Below are 24,721 nucleotides of genomic sequence, written 5' to 3' on the forward strand. Positions count from 1 at the left end.
CCCATCTACATGGCTGTTAACAACCATATTGTCAGGCTTGGTCCACATGTTCTGCAATAAGGGGTTCTGTGTATACCTGTGGACTCTAAAGAGTGTGTCGGAATGTCCACATCTATTGGCCAATATCTCTCCTGTAGTCCACAGGAGCATTACGTGCTTGTAGCGGTACTGTATTATGATGTCCATGGGATGTCTGGCAGTAGCCAATGGCACACATGTGAAAAGCAGATGTGACCTCGCAAACACACCATATCTGTGAAGACAATCCCTATTACAGTAGCAATAGTCTACTAATATACCTGCTATACATACCGACATCCCCTTGTACTATGGAGTTGGGACTATAGGGGCTGAGGTAGGGCTACACCCCATGTTCAGGACATATAGTGAATATATATGTACATATGATTATCTAGATATCTATATAGATAATTACACATGTACATATCAGCATATATAGATGGGTGTGTATATGTACAGAGCATTATATGTCTACACATATACAGATAGTGATACCTATGCACATATACGTATACCATGCTGCCATTCCTGCCAGCAGTCAACTGCTGTTGTATCCCCCACACATACAGTGGGGCTGGGGCCATATATGTGTGGGCTTCACCTACACAATACATGTGTGCCCATATGCACTCCAGAGGCCAGTGTATGTAACAGTGGTATATATCCCTGTATTATTGAGTCTAGGGGGGTGCGCCATACATGATCTAGGCTGTTACAAAATATGGGGGCATCAGGGGTGGGGTGCTGTAAGGTATCTTGATGTACAGTACCATACATTGCACCTATCTTGACATTACTTACATAAAGTGGGTTACTGCAGACCTACTGCCTCCTGCCATACAGACTGTTCTGTTTGCCACTGTGCCTGTGATGGTGTCAGTTATGCCTTGTTATGTATCAGTTACATCCCATTTGGCCAAGTGAAGTCTGTACCACCTAGTGATTGTGTACAGAGTGTAAACTGGGGCTGCTGGACTATACACCTGCATCGCTTACTGCTGATTGTGTGGTATCCTGTGGCCCTGTATGTCATTACTATTGTATGCTATGAAGTTCTTGGCCTGGACAGAAACAGTTGTGGACCTTTCCAGACTACTGTATTAGTATAACTGTTTCACAGTTGCATTATTCTGTTTATATGGATGTCAGTGTCTGAACAGCTATATGACATGGCATATACATGTGTAATAGTACACAAATAAAGGTATTCCATTTCTGCAAACCTGTGTGTAGTGTTTTATCCTATGATCTCTTTGTGGGTAGATGTTGCAGGCAACATATGTCATTTGTATGTGTGGCTCATCCACTGTCCAGTTTTACTGTATATATCACTGCATGTGTATGTGTAATCACATGTATCTCTCTCTCTCTCTCTCTCTCTCCATATATATATATATATATATATATATATATATATATATATATATATATATATATATATATATATATAGATATGTTGTATCTGTTTAGATATTAATATATTTACATACACACATACATCTAGATGTTGGTATGCATTCTCTGTATTGTTGCATGACTGGGCTGGATGATATGTTTCTGAAAACATCAGATTTACATATATTTGGCATGGCTTAGTGGTACATCACTTTGTCTATGGTGTGAAATGTTCTGGGTTTGAGCTTTGCAGAGGCTGTTTATTTTGTTGCTGGCAGAATACGGGCCATTGGATACAGAGTGGTTAAGGTACTTTAAAGCAGTTGTAAGCAGATTTGTGCGTGTTTGCACGGAGGTAAGCACTGCTAACTTCCAATTACAGTTTCTTATACTCAGTTAGCTTAAATTGCTTAATCTGTGAAAGCAGTGCTTACCCCCACAAAAATAGGCTTAGGCCAATTTACTGCTGCTTAAAAGTACTTACTCCTGCTTACCCCGTGCTAATTTCTTTAAAAGAAAAGAAAAAAGGGTTGATAGGAAAGTGGTGAAAAAGGGGGACAAAGAGGGAAAGACAGTAGGGAAAATAGTTAGGGATATGCAGGAAGGATGTAAGGAAGCTCCATAGCCCATTTCGTCTACAGCAACAGCTGTGCAAATACACTGACTTTGGAGGTAGATTTGCACACTCAATCCCCTGGGACAAGGGTGAGGACAACAATAATAAGTTGTGATGCCAATTAGACTGGATTACATGTGTCCAGTGGACAGGTGTGCGAAATGGATAGCTATGTATTGGGTGAGATATTTTTGTGGGAACAGATTGTCCTTTTTTTTTTTAGGTGAAAGTGGGATGTTGGGGAGGGGTAGTAGGTATATGTGGGGAGGTAGGTAAGGGTAGGTTAACAGACAAGACACACAAGACGCATGCAGGGGCAGTATATGACACATGTGGGGGGTAAACACCTTGATGGGGAGGGGTGTTGGGATATCAGAAGCCCACAAGTCCCCTAGTGGTTACAGTGGGACTGAGGTCCCCACCCATGGGCAGTCACCACTGCACCTTCACAGCCCCGAAGGTGGCTGTGCTGGGGACTGAGCCACAGAGCCAGGCTGACTTTCTAATCGTGAAAAGCGGCCCTCGAGCTGGCATAGAAGATCACCGAACTGCTCGTTGATCGCTCTGCACACCACGACCCTGACCTGGTGACCCATCCCCTGAGGTTTTTCCACCTGAATGTGGTGCAGGACCAATGGAAAGGGAGGTGTGGGGTTGGGCCCCAGACATGCTGGTGCCCGGTGCCTCGGCCAGCTGAGGTGGGACAGGTGGGTCCACTGGGACCGACCTTCTCAAGTGTGCTATAGTATTTAGATTTCATCATCATATATGGATTAGTAATAGTCAACATATTCCAGGGTTAGGTATAACAGCATGCATAGATATTCCCATTAACCCAGACACGGGATACGGAACAGTTGCAGAGCAAACAAAACACATGCATATATGGGACCATAATAGTAATAAAAACAGCTTGCAGGTACGTTGATGGCACCATGCCAACAATGTTGGAATAATTCAATATGGCACATGCATGGGAACCATTAAAATATTTATCACACTTGGACATTATCAGAGTCAGTACATGCCAGTTGGGGTGGGTATGTTGATTATTGTTGGAGATAAGGTGGGGGAGAGAAAGATGTCATTTAAGAAGTAGTATATTCCTGTAATCCACATTACTTTTCTAGTCAGTGCTGTTATCTGTACCTTACAAGTCTTACTACACTACCCTATAGCCTTACTTTGGTCAGTGATAAGGCTGTTGCCATCATTAGACATGAACTGGTTTTACCTGCAGTATACACCTCTTACCTGGTATACCTGTGGAGGGAATGTTTGTTAACTGGTTGTACACATACGCCCAGATTCCAGGTTGATGTTTTGCACTGTGCTATCCAACTCTTTCTGCACAGACTCTGGCCATGTGTTAACCATATGCTGGTGTGCCTGGACATATCTAGAATATTGCACTCTTCCACCTTTAGTAACATGACACACACATATACATGCTTTCCTACAGTTATGTTATGTAGCACCATGTGTGTGACAGTGACCAGTGATACTTTATTATTCAGAGAAACTTCAACACTCACAACCTCTACAATACCAGGGTGGACAGTACCAGTACAGGTTATATTGGTCTGTATTTCTCAGCAGAGTGTTCATATCCAACGTACCTGTGGGAGCAATGTTTGTTAACACTACCTGACTGTTGCCACACAAAGTTCCAGATTACACATTGGTATTATGCACACACATCTCACTTTGTTACTGTACAGATTCTGGTCACAGCTTGACAACATGGGAGTGTAGATAGGACATACTTACAATATTACTCTCCTAACAGTTTTGGGGGTTGCTACAGAGACAGGTGTGTTCTCATAATGGTTGACAATCACTTGTATTCCCTGTTTGCTGGCTACACATCTGGGATCATTCCACAGACTTACCAGGGGGACAGGCAGCAGATATGGGCACATATACTGGACATTCTGGCCTCATGTGTACAGTTGAGGGGAATGAATCTGTATGCAGTCTACTTCCACTCCTAGGATTCAGATCATGGCTGTGTCTGCTACAACTTAAACACTGTCTATCACAGTTGTGTCTGTTATATTGATATTGCTGTATATCTCCAATCTGCTTTCTGTCTTATTAATCCCCTGTGCTTATGCATTCTGACCTTGTATAACAACACTCTTATACATATTTTCTAGACAGTTATATGTTGTAGGACTGTGTGGGTGACAGTGATGTGTAATACTTCATTATTCAGAGCAACTGCATATCATTCTTGTATTTCTGGGCACAGTGTTGGTATCTGTCAGACCTGTGGGAGGAATGTTTATTAGCACTACCTGAATGTTCCGGCACACAGTACCAGGTTCCACATTACTATTATGCACATACATCTCACCCTGTTACTGTACACACTCTGACCACAGCTTAACAAGTTGGGGTGTAAATGGGACATGCATGGCTTCTTAGTCACATAAATATTGGAAAGTTGCTAGTGTGCCAGGTTTGTTGTCATATATGTGTGTCATTCAGTTGTATTTCCTGTTTGCTGCCTATATGTCTGGGATCACCCACTGATTTCCCAGGGGGACGGGTTGATAGGCAATAGATATGGGCCACTTTAACAGACAGTCTGGACATATCTGTACAGTTGTGGGGTATATTTTTGTATGCAGACTACTACCACTGGCAGGATTTGAATCTTGGCTGTGTGTGCTAAAAACACAACAGTTCACATCTCAGTTGCATGTACTATTTGTTTTTGTTGTCTGCATTTTCCCTGTTTAGTGTCTATGTGTCCTTTCGGTTGTACTAAATGGCCTCTGGGGATTACACCTGTCATATACAGCATTCCTACACATTCAATTTATGGTGCATGGTGTGGGTAACATTGCTTAATACAACAGTACTATTACATGATTGCAAATCTACATTACCATATGATACCAGAATATACACATGCAGTCCAGCAATTAGACCTGTTTTGTCACAATATTACACTTTTATTGCCATACAGACAATATGAGACTCTTCCTGCCATATTCTCTAGTGTATGCAGTACTTGTCTTGAACAATACAGGTTTTATACTAACAATTAATTTACTACTACTTTTATTTTTATTTCTATGACAGTGAATGCATGAGTATTACTGACCTGCCTCGCATTGTAACCGCACCTGGCGGCTGATGTGGGCTTCCTGGTTCGCGGCCCACTCCATTGAAACTGTGGGGGACATAAGAGGAATATTTAGCCATGCCTATCCATGATATACCTGAGCTGGCACTTATTACACACATACTGGGGTGTTACTTACACATATCTGGAACATCCCCTGATGTGTGTAAGTAACACCCCAGTATGTGTGTAAGTAACACCCCAGTATGTGTGTAAGTAACACCCCAGTATGTGTGTTACTTACACACATCTGGAACATCCCCAGATGCTCTAGCCTCTTGGAGCCACTCCTCCAAGAGGTCCCCCTTCTGCCGCTTCAGGTCGGCATATTGGTGCCTGACCTGCTCAACAATTTGGGTTATGCCAGTGGCACTGGTGACGTCACGGGAGAGATGATCCCAGGCCTCCACCTTATATTGAGAGCTCTAGTACTGGCCCTGCAGCAGTTTCTGTGCATGGTCTTTAACTAGGAGTCCTGCCATGACCTTGGACTCCTGGATGCACCAGCACTGCGCCCGGAAGAGCAATCCTTCTCCCCTTACTGCCATAGTGCCTGCAAGGGGAAGCTACAACCAATTATGAGCTGTATTCCTGCCTCTTGAGTTTAAGTAGGGCATATTTCACACACTTTTCCGTGATTGGCCGGTTTTGAAAAGGCTAAGCTATGGGCAAACTTGCTTACCTAAGGCTGGCATTATTTAAAGGGGTATACCACTGGGCACAAAGAGTTAGCTGGTCTACACATTGCTCACACCTCCTAAGCTGGCCTTTGCAATGCTTAGTGTTGCTTTAATTAGACCTTCATTATAATGCCTTTTTTGGTATTGTGCTATTATTCATTACACCTTATATGTATGCCTAGTATCCCTGATTGATGTGTATGTACACTCTGTGAGGTCCTTGTGTTTTACTGACAACTTCAACACTCTATTACAATTACACCTCACTTCTGGGCTTACTGCTGTACTCCACTTCACATATTTATGTTATGTAGTGGGTTATGGCACATATGACTGTATACTGATGCCTTTCACAGGTTCAGTTTGGTTATACTATGGTGAGGACATGTTTACTAGTACCTCATTCTTCTGGATTTCTGTGATGGCTTGGTGGATAACTACTAGGACTATAGTGTAAAGGGTCCTGGGTTTGAGACCTGCATGGCTGTTTATTTTGTCGATGGGCAGACCAAGGGTCGTTGGATTCAGAGTGATTAAGGCATGTTTGAGCACTTGTAAGTGGGTTTGCGCGATGGTAAGCACTGCTAACCTGCCATTACATCTGCTTACAGAGAGCTAGCTTTAGAGTTGCTTAGCAAGTGTAGGCATTGCTTACCCTTGTGAAAACACACTTAAACCCATTTACTAGTGCTTAAATATGCTTACTACTGCTTATTTGTGCTTAAACCTGCTTACTAGTGTCTTATTCATTATGACACTGACACTTCACATGTGCATTTCTTGCAGTACACCAGTTCATGAATATATGTTATTTAGTGGGTTTTGCAAAAAAAAATATTGGTCATAATGTGCTTTGCCATGGAAAACTGAATGCATTGCAGTGGACTTGAACAAGGAATGCCTGGTCGTAAGGTGAATGCTCTGCCCACTACACTATTGCTATGCTGCTTCAGTTGCATATATCTTCCTTGTTATCCTCTTCAGTCTTTTAAGCTGATTTAACTGTAGCTAAGTGATGGGCACACCTGTGCACCTACAGTTAGCTTTAATTGAATTTTTAAAAAAATATATAAATGGGTTTCTTCATTTTATTTATATGTACTGTTGCTGGTGTACACATGGGGACTGTTGGTGGGGATATGCGGACACCTATGAGTGATATCTCTCATTTCTTACCCCTTTCTGCCATTCTACATTGCAGGGGCATGTTTATTCTGAGAGCTCTGCTCTCAGACATGCCCTCAGCACTCTTACACACTCCATGTAAGCCTAGGAGCTTGGGCAGCGTGCCTTACTAATATGCATGGTGCGCTGCCATCCTGCTCTTACACTGTCGCTTCCATGCAGGACTAAGCTAGTCCTGCATGGAAGTTTAGTAAATCTGGGGGATAACCTACAAAAACAGGGTACCTTTTGTAACTGTAAAACAGGAAAATATTCTGACCAAGTATATATATAGCTTACACCAGCAAGTAAAAAAATAATAAAGTTTGCCTTTAACAAAGGAACAGCTTTTCTTATATATTTTAATCACTTAGCCTTTGAACACAACTTGCTAAGAAAGCATTGTCTTTATTAAAATAATCACCTAGTTAAGCTGTCCTAAGCAATATTGTTAATTTAGTGATTTATATAAAAAGTTATTTAAATCTGATGAAATAAATTAAGATTTAGCTACCACCTGCATATTTCATTTCAGCATCATTTCATTTTGAATATTAATTCACAGTCATAAATGTCAGATACCCAGCAATAATGCAACTTTATTTATAGTACCATGCTACAGACATAATAAAGGGCAGTGAGTTTCAGGAAAAGTAATACTTTATTTTATTTTTTAATTGTCAGTTTTGAAATATGGAGGCAAATTGCGGTTCATAGTTAAATACTGGGCAGTCATTCTGCAGCTTATTACTTGCCTAGCCAATAACCAGACAGTGATTACAGGTGAGAATCAAATCCTATACCTTGTGTTTGTGAGGAACAATATGACCAAGAGAGTGCAGATCTGATTAGCAGCTTGGACAATGGAGTGCCCGGGCAAGTATAAAGAGAAATAAAAAGGCAGTGCTTGCTCACCTTTCTCTGTGGGAGGGTATAGGTGCATGACTAAATGTGCATTCGCTATAATAAAATTACAAATAGAGGTCAGGGATTGCCAAGAGTGCTTTGCCATTAAGGGAGCTGCCCATGTGATGGGGCATGTCTCACAGAAGCATGGGTTGCATTCCTTGTAGACACCAATTGCCCATCTTCCTTTTGGACAATGCAGTCATGTGTACTGTGGAGTTAAAATGGCAATCACAAAAACTCTGTGATTCTCTGAGTTGATGACAGCCCCACTCCTGGTATTTAATCTCTAGCCCTGTGTGAAAAAAATGGGCCACCTCACCTTCTGATCAAATGGGTTAGCTAGGCAGTTGGGATAGAGCACTGGAAAAAAAGGAAAGCAAGAACACAGGAACAATAATTTGAAGGTGACCACAGCGACTGTAAGAGGTCTAGGCACTGAAACCTTTAAGTAGTTCTTGCCATCCTTTACAAATATGTAATAATGCCCACCTCCTACATCAAGCAGGGCCATCCTGGTATAAAATTATGTCTGCCCATCTAATATTCCAGACTAGTCTTAAAGGAAGACAAGGCAGTATTTTGCTTAATCTGTGATGGTAACATATTTCATAGGCTGTAAATACATTGAGATAGGAATATGTTTCTCCTGTGAGCCTTGTTTATTTATTTGTGCAAATATATTCCATAGGCTGTAAATACATTGAGATAGGTACATGCTTCTCCTGTGAGTCTTGTTTATTTATTTGTGTAAATATATCCCATAGTCTGTAAATACATTGAGATAGGAATATGTTTCTCCTGTGAGTCTTGTTTATTTATTTGTGTAAATCTATATCATAGGCTGTAAATATATTGAGATAGGAACATATTTCTCTTGTGAGTTTTGTTTATTTGCATAAATTTAAGTCCCTAGTATGGATGGTTTTAGAGCTGCTGGTATTGTCAAGAAATAAGAGGTCAAGTAGGATTGGCTTGAAAAGTGAGACACAGGTAACTTCAGAGTAGCCTGTAAGCTATTCTAATGCTAATGCTAATCTATTGGAACACTTAAAGGATTTAATGTCTTTATTTATTTACTTTATTTATTTATTTACTTACTTAAGGTTGGAAATGACTGCGGTGGTGGTGCTGCGGTAGCTCTGTCGCCTCACAGTAAGACGTTGTCCCGTTCGATTCTCAGCTAGAGCATCTTCTGTCTGGATACATGCATGAATGGGCGTACCTTCATTGAAGGTTGTGTGTCAGGGCTGGCAACCTGGCACGTAAAAATCCACTGCCAATCATTAGCGGACTGGAGGTCCGCTGTGGTGACCCCTAACCGGGAAAAGCCGAAAGACACAACAACTTAAGGTTAGAAATCATTGGGACCTTACCAGTCGAGTGATATTCCTGGATTTGTGCATACCAAAGGGGACATTGTTTTTGATGATGGTTTAGTTAAGGGCAGAGTACAGTCATAGCATGACTGATAGATTTCCTGCCTATGATGTATAAGACATGATGGATTGAATGAGAGGAAGTTGTCTCCATAAATTCCCAGGTTTCTTATGACCATTTTTATGGTCTTCCAAAAACTGCTAGGCCATATTCCAAGAGGTATTCAAAAAGTTGTAGATAGTGCCATGTAGAAAATAGAAGCTTACCAACGTATGAACGACTCTAAAAGAATAAGTCAGCTGAATTTGAAACTGGGGATTTTACAAACCAGTAAATGTGATCAGCATTAAATTTGGAGAAATTATTAATAAAAAATATATGTATTAAGAGCAAGGGTAAGAATAGGTATACATAAGTACAGTACCTTAATGGAGTACAACTCTCCAAGGCCACAGAAAAAAACTAATTAAGTGATGGAGCCACATAATACAACAGTAGGGTAAATATTAAAAATTAATGGTAGCACTGGGAAAAAAGATGGGAAGCAGACAGATTATATGTTTTCTAGGAGCTTTAGGAAGAAGATATAATGGTACATAGAAGGAGGAAGAAGATGTACACACAACTAGAATATGGAACTGGCAATCACAGAGCAAGTGCACAGATCAGGTAGGATATTTCTTTTTGAGAGTGTGACCCGATCTTCAGACACAAAGAATAAATGTAAAAGGTAAACTGGGAATGGGAAATACAGTCTAGAGTGACCCATAATGCTATACATATGTACATATGAGTTACATATGCAGATATAATTGTAATATCTATGTGACATGCTTTTACTCCAGAAGAAGCATGTATCATAAATGTTGCTACACACCCCATGGCATTATGTTTGGCTATACAGACTAAGTATTGCTTGTGAATTTGGTTAAGTAATCATTAGAGGGATTACACTGATATTTATTTATTTATTTATTTTACATTTGTTTACTGGGAAAGTTCAACTGGGCAGGGCTGCCCATCTTCAGCAGTGGCCCGGGGAGAAAAACTCTACACAATATCTCAATGAAAAACATGTAACAATTTAGAAACGAAACATTTAGAAAGAAACATTCAAAACTGTCAGAGAGCTTTACATGAGTATTCGTTGTACAAAGTATACATTCAGAGTATGCAAAACACTACTGTCCATATCAACATTATGATAAAGAATTACTACATACACAATGCAATAACAGTGATGAGTAGAACACGTTTGGAATATTCATGCATTACTTTGCATAACCACATTATGTAGAAGAATTACTTCATACACAATTAAAAGGAATTTGAATTTGAAGTTTGAGTTTGAAGTTATAACAGGATACTATAACATATATAGCTATAGCTCGAGATAGAGAGGAGACATAGAAATAAAGTGGGCCTGGAAGAGTTAGCCAGGGTCAGCACATGCACATATCCATGATTTGGAGAGATAGGATTTTAGATGATTTTTGAAGTTAAGTTTGTTTTTCTGTATCTGGATTTCAAGTGGGAGAGAGTTCCAGATTTTTGCAATAGTATTAGAGTAAAGGGAATCTCCTGAGATATGTCTGCTTTTGGATAGTTCAACCAGCCCTTTGTTGGTGGATCTCAGCTGACAGTTATTGGTGTAATGGTTAATTAGGCCTTGTAGAGTTGTTTTTTTTTTTTTGGTGTGGTAAAGAATTTGGTGAGCTGGAGTGGTTGGTTTAGAGACAGTAAGTTTAGTAACTCAAGTCAGGATAGTTTCTGAAGGGTTTGAATATGGTGGGATCTGTAAGAAGAGTTAATAGCGAATTTAGTTGTTTTGTTATAGCTAGTGGATAATTTGTTTAGATCACCTTTATTTAGGTTAACTAGAACAGGAGAAGTGTAGAGTAGTGTGGAGAGGAGGTTGATTCTTGCTATTATAGCCTTACTATTAGTAGTCATATAGTTTTTACATGTATAGAGTGTACATAGTGTTTGTGCACATTTGTTATGGTTTGGGCTATGTGCTTGTCGAATTACATGTTTTGGTCAATGGTTACCCCAAGTAGCTTTTTTGTGCGACTGGTGAGATCTGAGTATTGTCAGAAGTGATAAGTGTAAAGTGGCAAATAGGATCTATAGCCTTGGAGCAATGAAAGAGCATGAGCTGAGTCTTCTTGGGGTTGAGTATTAATTGAGAATCTGATAACCAGGTTTCAATGGCTGTAAAGGATTCTTGTTTTTTTCTGTAGTAGTTGGAGAGAGGGCACTGAGCAGATTAGAGTGGAGTCATTGGCATATTGGACTAAGCTTGAATGAAGGGTGGCTATATGGAGGCTATTAGTGAATATTGTGAAAAGCAAAGGTCCGTGAATAGATCCTTAACGCACACCTAATTCAACAGGGTGAAGGGAGGACAGATACTCCTGCCACTTAACAGCTTACTGACGGTTAGAAAGATAGTCTTTAAACCATGGGAGTGTAGAGTTATTTAATTTAAGTTCTAAGTGTACTGCCAATAGCTAATTATGGGAGACTGTATCAAATACTTTGGACAGGTCTAAAAAGACAATGGATGCAAGATTGCCTACATTCCACTGTTGATTAACAAGGTTGGTGAAGCTGATGAAGACAGTCGTGGTGCTGTGGCTAGGGCAAAAACTGTGTTCAGTTTCAGCTAGGAGATTGTTGTATAGAAGGTATTTTAGTATTTGGGAATGTATACATTTTTCTAGGATTTTACTCAGTGGGGATAGTATAGCTATCGGATAGTAATTGGATAACTCAGTTGAATTACCACATTTGAGTAGAAGTATTATGTGAGAGATTTTTCAGAGGATCCAGACCTGCTGTTCGGAAATTGATCTGTTGATAATTATAGAGACAGGGTAGGAGATAGCTTTGGCTGTGATCCTGAGATAATCTGCTGGGTTCTGCTAGGGTAGTGGGTCTAAGTTTGGTTAGATATATGAAGATTGTACTCATCTGGACTGGATAGAGGGAGAAATAGTTTTTGTTAGTTGTGAAGTTGCAGATTTGGGAGGGCTGTGGGAGAAATGTTTGTTGACAGCTTTAAAATGGAGTTAGTAAAATATTCATTGAATTGTGGTGCAATGTTGTTAGTGGTTGTGTCAATATTCGGGGGTGGGGTGCCTGTTTTTCCTGGTTGAAGATTTTTATTTATGGCTGTCTAGAATTTTTGGGGGTTGGAGTTATGCTTGGTTTGTATATTGGAGTAATGGGATTTCTCATTCATTCTTATTTGAGGTTTATTTTTTTTGCCTTGTTTCTTAATTCAAGAAATAACTGCCTGTTAGTGTTAGTTTTGTTATTATGCCAAGTGTCCCATGCTTTATCCTGTTGCCAGGGAGCAGAGTTGGACTTTGTTCAAATTATTCTAGGGGAGGCAAGTTAGTTGAGTATGTTGAGAAATGTAGAGTTAAACTGGTCTACTGCCATGTCAATGGGGAGGATTGAGAGTGGTGACCAGTTGCAGTGGTTCAGTGCTGTTATAAGGTCATCTGCTCTAAAGTTTTTTTGTGTAATGTATGTTTGACGGAGCTATTTTTTGTGGGTTTAATGTGTTGTCTTAACACAAAGGTAGGGCGGTGATCACTTAAAGTGTCAGGTAGGGTGCCAGAGTACTGTGTCAAGGATTGGTGATTAGTGTAGATCCAGTCTAAAATGGATTCTTTTTTGGTAGCTTTATCTATTCTAGTCAGGGTTTGAATAATCTGAGTGAAGCCATGCAAATTTATATGTGTAGTGGGGAGGGGTGATCTAAAATGAGTGTTTCATGGGGAAGGGAATCAGATGCCCAATGGATTATGGATTCCAGTGTGTTAATATTGTCGCTGAGAGGGGATGTATGAACCTAGTTTGTTCAATTGTTTTTGTGGATTGATTTTTATCTTTGTGAAAAGGGTTTCAGTGTTGGTGAAAGTAGGGATGCTTATATTTAAAAGGACACCTGTAAGGTTATTTTTGAAAAGAAAGGTGAGACACTGACTCCTCTTTTGGGTGTGTGGTCTTCTCGCGTATACTGATGGTTATAATACCTCATTTTGTGTTGAAATTGTTGTATATACTGAGGGTAATAATACTTTGTTTTGTGCTGACATTGGTGTTTATACTGAGGTAATAATACCTCATTTTGTGTTGACGTTGTGTATACTAATGGTTATAATACCTCATTTTTCCAGGGGCAGAGCAGTGCTTCACTGAAGGGATAAGACACCACTGGATTCACTGCCATTTAGCCTGTTATAGAGATATAGCCATCCCTTTGTCCAAAATCTTGTAGGCACTTTTCTATATGACTATATGTATTACAGATGTATTTCCTGTGATCAGAAATGCCAGGAGCAGGAGGTCATTGACATATACCAGCTGTGGGTTACAGGAGATATTCCCTGCCTACAGAGATGGCAGTCAGCAAGGTAGGATTGAAATGTAGTCAGATATGTGCAATGCTTAAGGTGCATGTCATGTGCAATGTTTAAGGTGCATGTCATGTGCAATGTTTAAGGTGCATGTCATGTGCAATGTTTAAGGTGCATGTCATGCTGCAGTTGAGGAGTCCTTTGTTGTGGTGATGGCCTCTGCTCTCCAAAAGCTGATGCAAGTCATATTGAGGCTTGTGGAGAAATGCTAATACCTGGTCCAGGTGTGACTACAAGAGTTTTAATTGTGCACATCTTACTGTGGTGCCCCAGTCCCCTCTGTAAGACCCCCCGACTGATTCTCCACCCTATTCTTATGTCCATATTTATCCAAGCCATTGAAGTCATTTTCTACATGGATTCCTAGGTTTATAGACATCAAAGGCAGCATATTTACAGTTATCAATGATGCAACACTTTGCTGTCTGTTACAGATATGACAGCTATGCTGCATAAATGCGGCTTGCTTATGTCCCATACTATGTGTTCTCCATTTTCTGCATCTGTAAACTGCAGTGTGTAAGGTGTGGCCACATGTGAAATCTGTATGGTCTTCTGATTGTCATTCAGCCTGATACCATTCTTCATACATAGTCAAGGCAAATCTCTCTCTCTGGCTCTCATGTTCATTATTTTCCATGAGTTGTTAAACACTTTCTCTATTATTTCTTTGCACATCACGTTTCTTCTAATGAATGTACTTGCTCACCTATCCATTTGTGTAATTACTACCCTTGTTGGCTGTATTGCCTGTGAATGTCTGCATCTACTTGGCTGCTGTGATAATGCAAGTAGGTAACATCTATAGCTACAAGCAGAAAATTAGCAACTTGCATTATACTTTGGTCAGCAGAGCCACAGTGAATGCAAAACATATGTAGTACTTGATAAGGCTGAAAACAAGTGAACTTTTAGTTGGTCAATGACAGAAGTGACACAGGGGTCATTTTCTTTGTGCTAGCTTTCATTTTTAAAACCACTTCTTCCTTCAAAGACACCCCAATGAATTTTAAGACTGTTTTATATTAACAGATTTATGAACAGATCCCTGTAGAACACTGCTAAAATACAAGGCTTGCTCAAAGGAATGTATTAGGAAAAATATGTCTTTAAAGTGGTTGATGGTGTTCCTACTACAGAAATTGTTCGCACTCATAAGTAGGGTTGCCAACTTTTCATTTCAAAAAATTCTGGACATGTATGTGAAAGCAAAATGTGTGTAATTTTTGTACCCAACATGCAAAATACATAACCTCCATGACTATATATCTATTGCCTTTTCCTAAAGTTAGGTTAATTTCAAGCTCTAACTTTTGAGACGCTTCATCATCCAGCCCAATCACAATCCTGTCCCTTATTTGTTCATCTTAGTTCTGTTATAACCCACAATTTTCTGCCACTACATACAGTCATCTGTCAAACACTTCAATATACTCATCTATTGAATGTACATATCTAAAAACATTATGTTGTTTCATGTATTGCATGTGCATCTGTCTATATATATATATATATATATATATATATATATATATATATATATATATGTATATATATATATATATATATATATGTATATATATATATATATATATATATATATATATATATATATATATATGTATATATATATATATATATATATATATATATCGATATCTCTCTCTCTCTCTCTCTATAAATATATATATATATATATATATATATATATATATATATATATATATATATACAGACACACACACACACACACACACACACACACACACACACACACACACACACACAAACACATGCACACACATATATTTTTTTGCTCAGAAAATTATATATATATGGGGGGATTCATGGACGTCTAAATGAAATTTTTACTGCGAGTGCATCACAGCGTGATGTGCTCATAAGCTTGACATGTTTTAGATTAAGTAAACTCCAAGCAGTGTTGTGCACTCATGCACAAATATGGAAACTTTGGTGCAGATTACAGCATAAGTAGCTGAATTTTATGCTAATGAAGCAAATTAACATTAGGCAGTGAATTAAAAACTTCTAAAGGTACCATGTAGACTCTGCGTTAGTGTTGGCTGCTTATTTGGAAACTTTCCGAATACAGCTATGGAAAGGAGTCTGCACGGAAGCAAAACCAAGTAAAAAAATGCTCTTAAATGTTGTACAGACTTGACCTCAACATGTAACCCTACACATATTATAACCTAATTACACAATGCTAGAATATCACATTTACAAAATAGAAATACATTTGTAAGGGCCATAATATAAATGAACCATTGCTACCCCACCTCCAAAAGAAAATGTAACTGTACGTAATGCAGGCTGCTACAATATTTTAACATCCTGAAATAAGTGTATTATATTGTACTGTAAGCATATATAGTATGTAGCAGATATAGTGGGCAAAAGAATAGCCTCTCTTGTGTTTACAACATTGTACTCCCATGCAGTTTCTCCACTGAAATGGCTACTAACCAAGTAGATTCCAGGCTGTCGATTCAAAGATGGCCACTGTTCTGTAAGCACTGCTAACCCACAGCTCCTCTAACTAAGTGGAATAACACTAACCCAAAAGACAAACCAGGAAGTATTTCAACATAATGCTTTGAACTAACAACTCTAACCAACATCTAAAAAACACCAGCTAGGAAAAAAAACTGAAACAACAGCTAAACTACCAAGATTGAAGCAGATTATCCAAAGCAAAAGAGGAAAACAAGAAAAGAAAGCTGTGTGCTTGGAAATCCTGTCATCCTGAAATACATATACATACTGAGACTTATCAATTCCACAAAATGTCAAAAAACGACAAACATATGGACATTACTACAACTAAAACTAAACTATCAGAATTATTATCGCCTGAGAAAGATCTAAACTCTAAAAGGCAGAAAATAACAAAACAGCAAGACTCTCCTAAAATGGGAAACAAAGGTAAATCAGATCAGCCTGCAAATCTGGATGAAATCAAATCAGCTTTACTTCCTATTCAAGATGCAATAAAAGAGCTTTCCATCCAACTACAAACATTTTGAAACACTTTCAATCAAATAATGGAAAGGATGGATAAATCAGAAGCTAAAATCACCGAGAATGAAGAAAAGATAGTGTTAATAACCAAAAAAACTGATGCACACGAAGTAGGCATCCAAAACATTCAAGCAAAAATTACTGATCTAGAAGCAAGATCCAGGAGAAATAATATAATTATCAGAGGCATACCAGAAGCTATATCCCACATTGAAGTGATCCCTGCTATTATCTAAATATTTGCTACCTTACTCAAAGAGCCAAAAACAGCTCAACAAATGATAATAGAAACGGCACACAGAGCTCTGAGAGAATCTCAAGTATTAAGCAAACCAAGACCAGTATATGTCAAACTCCTAAACTTTCAGGACACTTAACACAATTTTGATAACTGCAAAAGGGAATGGTGGGTCCATAATATGGAATAATAACACAATATCACTTGCTCAAGATCTGCCCCTGCAAATTAGACAAGCCAAACAACTTCTCTCCCCCTACTGCAAGTTTTTAATTGACAGGAGAATAAAATTTCAAATGAAATATCCAAATGTTCTAATATTCCAAGTGGATGGAATTAAATACTCAGTCGCCAACCATAAAGAAGCAAAAACACCTTTCTGGCCATTTTTAAAAAGATTCCCACCATAGAAAGCTAACTGCACTCACTGGAACAGCTTGTGGAGCTCCAGAAGTCAGCTGCAAACCCTGTGACCAGCGGGGGTCTTCCTTCTGCATTTGTTTGGACTTAGTTTTATGCTGGGATTCTTTTTCGAGCATGGGGACCTGGATATCGCCTCTACAGGACACAAGGAACAAACCAGAAAGCACAACTCACTTCCGCCTTACTAATTCTCCCACAAGGGGAACTAAAAAAACTTTCCCTTAACTCACAGACGAGTAAACGCAGAAAAGGCACTTCAGGAAGTCTGATCCAGATAAGAGTCCCCCTACGAGCAGCTAAGCAGTCGGGTTAGACTACCTGATGCTTCATGAAGCCTCTGAGCAAAACTGGATGGAAGAAAAGAACAGTAGACACAGTTCAAAGCATTTTAAATGAACCTTCTCTTTCCTCCTTTTTTTATTTGTTTTTCTTTACCTCTTTCTGTTATTTTAAAGTATGAAAACAATTTTACATTGATTAAGACATACAATGTAGAACCATCAACAGGAAATAACTGAATAGGCTTGTCAAACCTATTTTTTTTTTCCTGACTGAAAACTAATTCAGGGTCTCTTGCCTTCCCTTTACTTAATAAGGTCCTTTAATACAACAGACTGCCACTGTATTCAGATGGGACAGTTTTAGTCACAACTAATACTTAGGCAAGGAAGCATTTTTATTTTTAGGTGTCAGATGTGACATGCAAAGTGAAGTGTCTAAATAGTTTTCATACTATTTCCTAAGGTGTTTGTTCTTTATTCAGCAACTTCTGATTTCAAAGGGAAAATGAAAATGATTCTAATTTCTTTAACGTAGTAAGGTGCTTTATTTTTGTATCATTGCAAGAATCATATTGCAGAGATACCATCACAACTGATTCTGTGAAAAAAAAAACAGGAAAAAAATCATAGAATCAGTAACTTCCTTACCTACACATTATAAGGCAAATACTATATCTGTAAAGTCTATATATAGAAAATGGCACTTCCAAGAAGTTACCTGTTCCAACACATTTACTTATAATATTACACCAATCAAAAAGAATACACCTTTTTTATAGTGATACAAGTGTTAACTAATTAATAAAAAGATCATACAGTTAACTTCTTACATACCATTAAGGTTGCACAATACATTTACTCAGAGCACCCTAGATATCAGAAATAAGTAAATCCTAAACTAAAAATTATGAAAAGATAATGCACAATAGTACACAACAATAAACCAACACCTCTTATGACTAACCATAGTTGTATAATGCAGATGTGTGCATGAATGCATGTATGTGAATGTATGTGTGTGTGTATGTATGTGCAAACAGATTATATATCGGTACCTTTTTACATATTTTAAAGAGACAGCCCCTGCACATGTTTGCATTGGAAGATAGACCCTTTAAAAGGAGACTCCTGTAAGAAAACTGACACATGAAAAATAATTAAGCTCACAAAGGGACTCTGGCAACTTATACATGACCCATATGTGGAAACAATAACTACAACAGTGTATAGAATGAAGAACTATTGTGATTCTTAACTCAAATTATAAATACCCGGCTTATACATAGCCACAGCTTTTTTCTCTATGGATCATATCAATGGATATACTTGGAGTGTATGACACTTAATGCTTTTGTATTAAGGACATAATTTACCACGGATTATGTAATATAACTCTTACCGCAAATATTACAGTCCAAAACATTCCTAGCGAACCATATTTAGATAGTTGCCTTAAGTGTATCAAAACAGCTAGCTTGGGAGTAACACCACACTACACCACATGAGAATAACACGAAGGAACAGAGAGAATAGACAGGGGGCTCACAAAACTAAAGAGCACACTGAGACAATAAAATTTAATTAGAAGACCAAAGCCAAGAATAATTACAAAGACTTTATAACACACATTCTTACACAAACATTTGTATACATCCTACAGGGAATTAGCAACATAACATTCTTAGCTAAAGAACCCAAATATTTCCAAGTGGATAAGTAAATCGGGTCAGGGACTTCCTCTCAAGGAGAGTAATGATCAACCATATCAGAAGATAAGACCTGAAATCAATATATACAAATAGTCTAGTCATAAAATAAAATTTAGCTGTAACAGAACAGAGTTACACAATATGTAAATATGGTTTACGACAGACTTTTTGAGACCAGCATATTTTTCACTAATTAAGACTAAGATTGTTGACTACATGTTTTCGAAATTATAATGTTACATAGTAAAAGTCATGGAGGAGACTTAGGGTACTAAAGTAATGCTTTTTAGGGAATGAGTCGGGTAGGTTTTGTACAAGTAGTGAAAACATATGTAGGGTTACTAATCTTCACTTTCCTCAGAAATTCTAAACCACAAGAGGATATTATCCTACTGACATACAAACCTACAAAGTTAAAAACTTCTCATACTACTTGATTCCTGGTCCAGGAGATTAGTGGTTAGGCACAGGAGAGGGATGGGAATAAGAGGATGCTTTCATAACACGATTTTGATAAAAAATGAGCAAAAACTGATATCTATACATAAACCACAGGGCTTCATATACAAACTGATGAAATACGTAAATGTGGGAATTTGACTCATGGAATATCAAAGGGCTCCAAAATAAGAAAACAAGGAAACTGTTCTTACATCTTATCTTACAAACTTTATATTAGTTCAGAAAACCCATATAACTATAGAACAATGGTCAGAAATCAGGGGGAAAACATGGATAAGAGAAATTATAGCCTCGGAAGGTAAAACCAATAGTGCTGGAGTAGCCATAATTATTAAAAAAAACAATACCAAGACAAAATCATAGAAACCAAAATAGACAAAGAAGGGAGATGGTGCTATGTAATCCTTTCAACTCCCATATATCCTAAACCTATTCTACTACTAAATATATACGCTCCCTGTAATAATCAACACTCCTTTCTTGCGTCATTGTACCCTATCTTAAGCCAATACCATAACTACTATATGATTCTGGGAGGAGATTGGAACACCTATCAAAATCCAAAACAAGACAAATCAAGTTTACCACTGTCATATAACAAACAAGCATCGATGACATTAAACGAACTTAAATACGACTTTAAATTGTATGATCCCTTTAAATATGGGAATAACCCAAAAAAATCACATAATTTTAGGTTCTACTCTAATTGTCACAAAATGTGGTCGAGAATCGATTTTTTCTTAATTTCGGAAGCACTAATCACCTTAGACCCTACAGTGAACATACATGCTAGGTACCTATCTGACCATTCTAAAATTACTCTAAACTTTATTGGAAACCCTAAAAACTATTCACTAAAACGAGGATACAATTGGTCCTGAACCCCAATCTTCTAACTAAAAATGAAATAAACAAAGAGATCCAATCTATCCTTAAAACAACTCTGAAGAACCTTGCAAAACAACAGCTACCCCCAGATATTGAATGGGCGGCAACTAAAGCCCAAATCAGGGGAATTTTTATTCAAAAAGCAACCTACTATAAAAAAATTCAACTCAGAGAGGAACAGCAATTGGAGGCTAAAATAAAATCACTTGAACGTGATCTAGTAAAGAAATTTGATACACAAACCGAAACAGAATTACTGAAATGTCAAAAAGACCTATACATGTTACACAATAATAAATTATCCTTCCACGAAACCAAAATTTTAGCCAATTATGCTAATCATGTTCAAACTCCATTGCGAGCACTAGCAAGGATTATCAATCAAACAAAATCATCCTCTCAAATCTCTGAAATAGTTTACGAGAACAAGAACTACACCAAAAATGATGATATTATTATAACATTTGAAGATATATATGCACAAACTTATGGGGACCAACAAATACTACTCCCAAATGAAAACAGTAGAAACTTTCTTCAAAAACTTAATTTCCCGAAACTGGACCTAAAACAACATGAAAAATTAATGAAATCAATATCCGTAGATGAAATAACAATAACAATCCAACAACTAAAATCTCATAAATCCCCTGGACCAGACGGTCTCACAGCGGAATTTTATAAAACCTTTACCCCATCATAGCACAAGTCCTATTTCATATATTTAACTATATAATAAATAATAAAATGAATGATATACACTTTAATGTGTCTAAAACTATCTTTATACTAAAAGAAAAAGCAGATCCCAAAAACCCAGATAATTACAGACCCATATCGCTACTAAATATTGACACCAAAATCCTAACATCTATACTAGCTAACAGAATGAAAAAAATAATGGATAAAATTACCTCTGTTGAACAATCTGATTTTATAACTTTCAGACAAACGAGTTATAATACATTAACACTACATATACTAATCTGATACGCTAACCAAAACAACCTAAACATATATGCACTTGTCATTGATGCCCATAAAGCCTTCGATAGAATAAACATGAAATTCTTATTCCAAATTCTACCCTACTTTAACATACCCCAAAAATGTATTCAAACATTGCAAATATTATACAATAACCCCCTATACATCGTTATATATAAACAAAATCTGGTTTAAAGAATACAGATTAAAAATGAAATCCGTCAAGGTTGCCCTCTATCTCCACTACTGTTTAACCTTTATCAAGAACCCCTCTTTTTAAATATAAAACAAAATGTATACTATAACTCCCCAATAATATACAACACTAAAATGTCCTTATCAGCATTTGCAGATGATCTCAACATCTATTGTACCACGGCAATCACGGACATAAAGAAAATACTATCAGCTATTGAAGACTTCTCTACAATATCAAACTACAAAATGAACCTAAAAAACAACAACATTTTCCCCTTGAGAACCCCTAAACCTTTCTCACTTCTACCATTGATAGGACAAATAAAAACAGAAGAAATAATTAAATACCTAGGTATCACATTCTCCACAGACAACAAAGATTTTTATTCAAATAATGTAAAACAAAAATGGAACCACATCCTACTGGACTTAAATAGATGGAAAAATCTGAAACTACCACTCTTAGCCAAAGCCTCAATAATAAAAATGAATGTCTTACCTAGACTTCTATATATCTTCATGTCTTCCCAGTTAATCATACCCAAGAAATTCTTCAAACAGCTCCACACTGAATTTGCTAAATTTATCTGGTAACCCAAAAAGAGTAGAATTTCATATGATAAACTAATGACGCCTAAAAACAAAGGTGGTTTAGACCTACCAAACTTTGAAAGTTATTACCTAATTATAAATACCAATAGAATCTTGAGAATTGCAGAATACAATCCAATGGACAAAACTTGGTACCCACACTGGTTAAGAATATACCACAACCATGCCAAAAGCCTGGATATAAACCCCAAAGCATTACCATTTCTAAACACCAATATAATGAAATCCTATAAGTTAATAGAATCCCTTAAATATTCCATCGTACTAACACTAAAACTATTTAAATCACTAAACCTGATACAAGCCATGATGATATTACAACCTCTACATAAAAACCCCAGTCTTAAAATAAATAACCAGACGTTGGATTTAAAACGCTTCCCTTACATAATAAACACAACTATACAGGATATATACCCATACTCAAACTGCGCTGTCCAAGAAATAAGAAGTCAAATGAACCTCCCTAAATCATATTTGCTGATCCTGAGACAGATTAAAAAACTTTGTATGAGTTACCTTCAGGATACCACCATTAACAAGGAAGACATAACAATGTGTAACTTACTATGGAAAACTCTTCTTCTAAACAAAAAATATACCGCATGCTCATACACAATGATAAAAGATATGAAATTCTAAAACAATATACTCATATCTGAATACTGGAAGAAAAAACTCCCATCTATTGAGGATCACAAACTAATTCAGGCCATCTACCTAACAAAAAAATCTATATCCCTTCAAAAATTGGGCTTTACTCAACTTATGATATATAACAATGCATATTACACACCCACTATCCTACATAAATTTAACTCTAAAAACTCCCCAAATTGCTCACAGTGTAAAGATAAAACTGCTGCCCTTCTCCACATGTTCTGGAGCTGTAAATGTGTATTCAAACTTTGGAACTCCCTAAGATTGCAACTGCAAAATATGGGCTACCAAACATCGACACTCACCTGGGAATTTATGATTTTACACATTCTCCCAGATAATATACCCAAAAACCAAACAACCATTCTAACCAATATTTTCCTCTTAATTAAACTATATATAGCTACCAACTGGCTTAATCCTAACAAGAACTCTTGGGAGAGCTTTAGAATATTGGCGATTAAACATATACTAGCCCATAAACTAATAATAAACAAAGAAACCCAAAATTCCAAACACTACAAATGCTGGGAACAGATTTTTAACATTATACTTGCATAAACCACCAATCATATATTTAATACAGCATGCTCAAGAAATCCCACTTCATCATGCAGACATAAACTCAGATATAGGTACTGACATATAAGACTTCATCCAGAGGAATCATATGAAGATAACCTGTTCTATGTTATTAAACTATGAAAGCATCTATGTACACAATGTAAATAAGATTAGTTGTTTTGCTTTAGGTATGATTTATTATAATCTCAATGTAAAAGATATATATAACACTCATCCATAGATGTTTGTAGATTTAAACTTCTTAATTTCTCTTTTTTTCTTCTATATGCATTGTTGAAAAATAAATAAACATGATTGAAAAAAAAGATTCCAGGCTGTCAGCATGGTGAATATGCAAATTAAGTAAAATTCATTGGTATTGCTGAATCCCAAAAAAGAGTAACCCTATAGGGATATTCACTATGTGTACACACTTCCACTGTGATTTTGTTTTCAATGAATGTCAACAGTGAGTGATGACATTACGGATGTGTGTCAGTTTACAGTTTCAAAGTTGTACACGTCAGTCTGTGGAGGATGAAGATGCATGTAAACTATGCTGAAATTGCAGATCATATGCCATACTTGGAATTCTGTTGTGAAATGTGTCTTCACTGTCTGTTTTTATAATTTCTGTATATTTTTAATGTCCTCATGTGCGCGATGGAGGAATAGCTGAATGTCAGATTTTGCTGTGCTTGTCTTGCAAATAATCCTGTGGCACTATGTGTATGTGTAGGGGGTGTGTGGGGGTGTGTGGAGGTACACCTAGCACAATGATGAGCAAGCAGCAGGTTTGTGTAATAGATGCTAATTAAAGTATAAGCAGGTGGACTCCATTTTCATGAACCAAACATAGTGCAGCTATTCTACATGCTATAAGGCATCCATGTAACCTGTGTAGTATAATTTTGTAGTGTGTA

This window comes from Protopterus annectens, chromosome 3.part0, assembly GCF_019279795.1.
Source record: "Protopterus annectens isolate FY-2018-M chromosome 3.part0, PAN1.0, whole genome shotgun sequence".
NCBI classification, from domain to species: Eukaryota; Metazoa; Chordata; order Ceratodontiformes; family Protopteridae; genus Protopterus; species Protopterus annectens.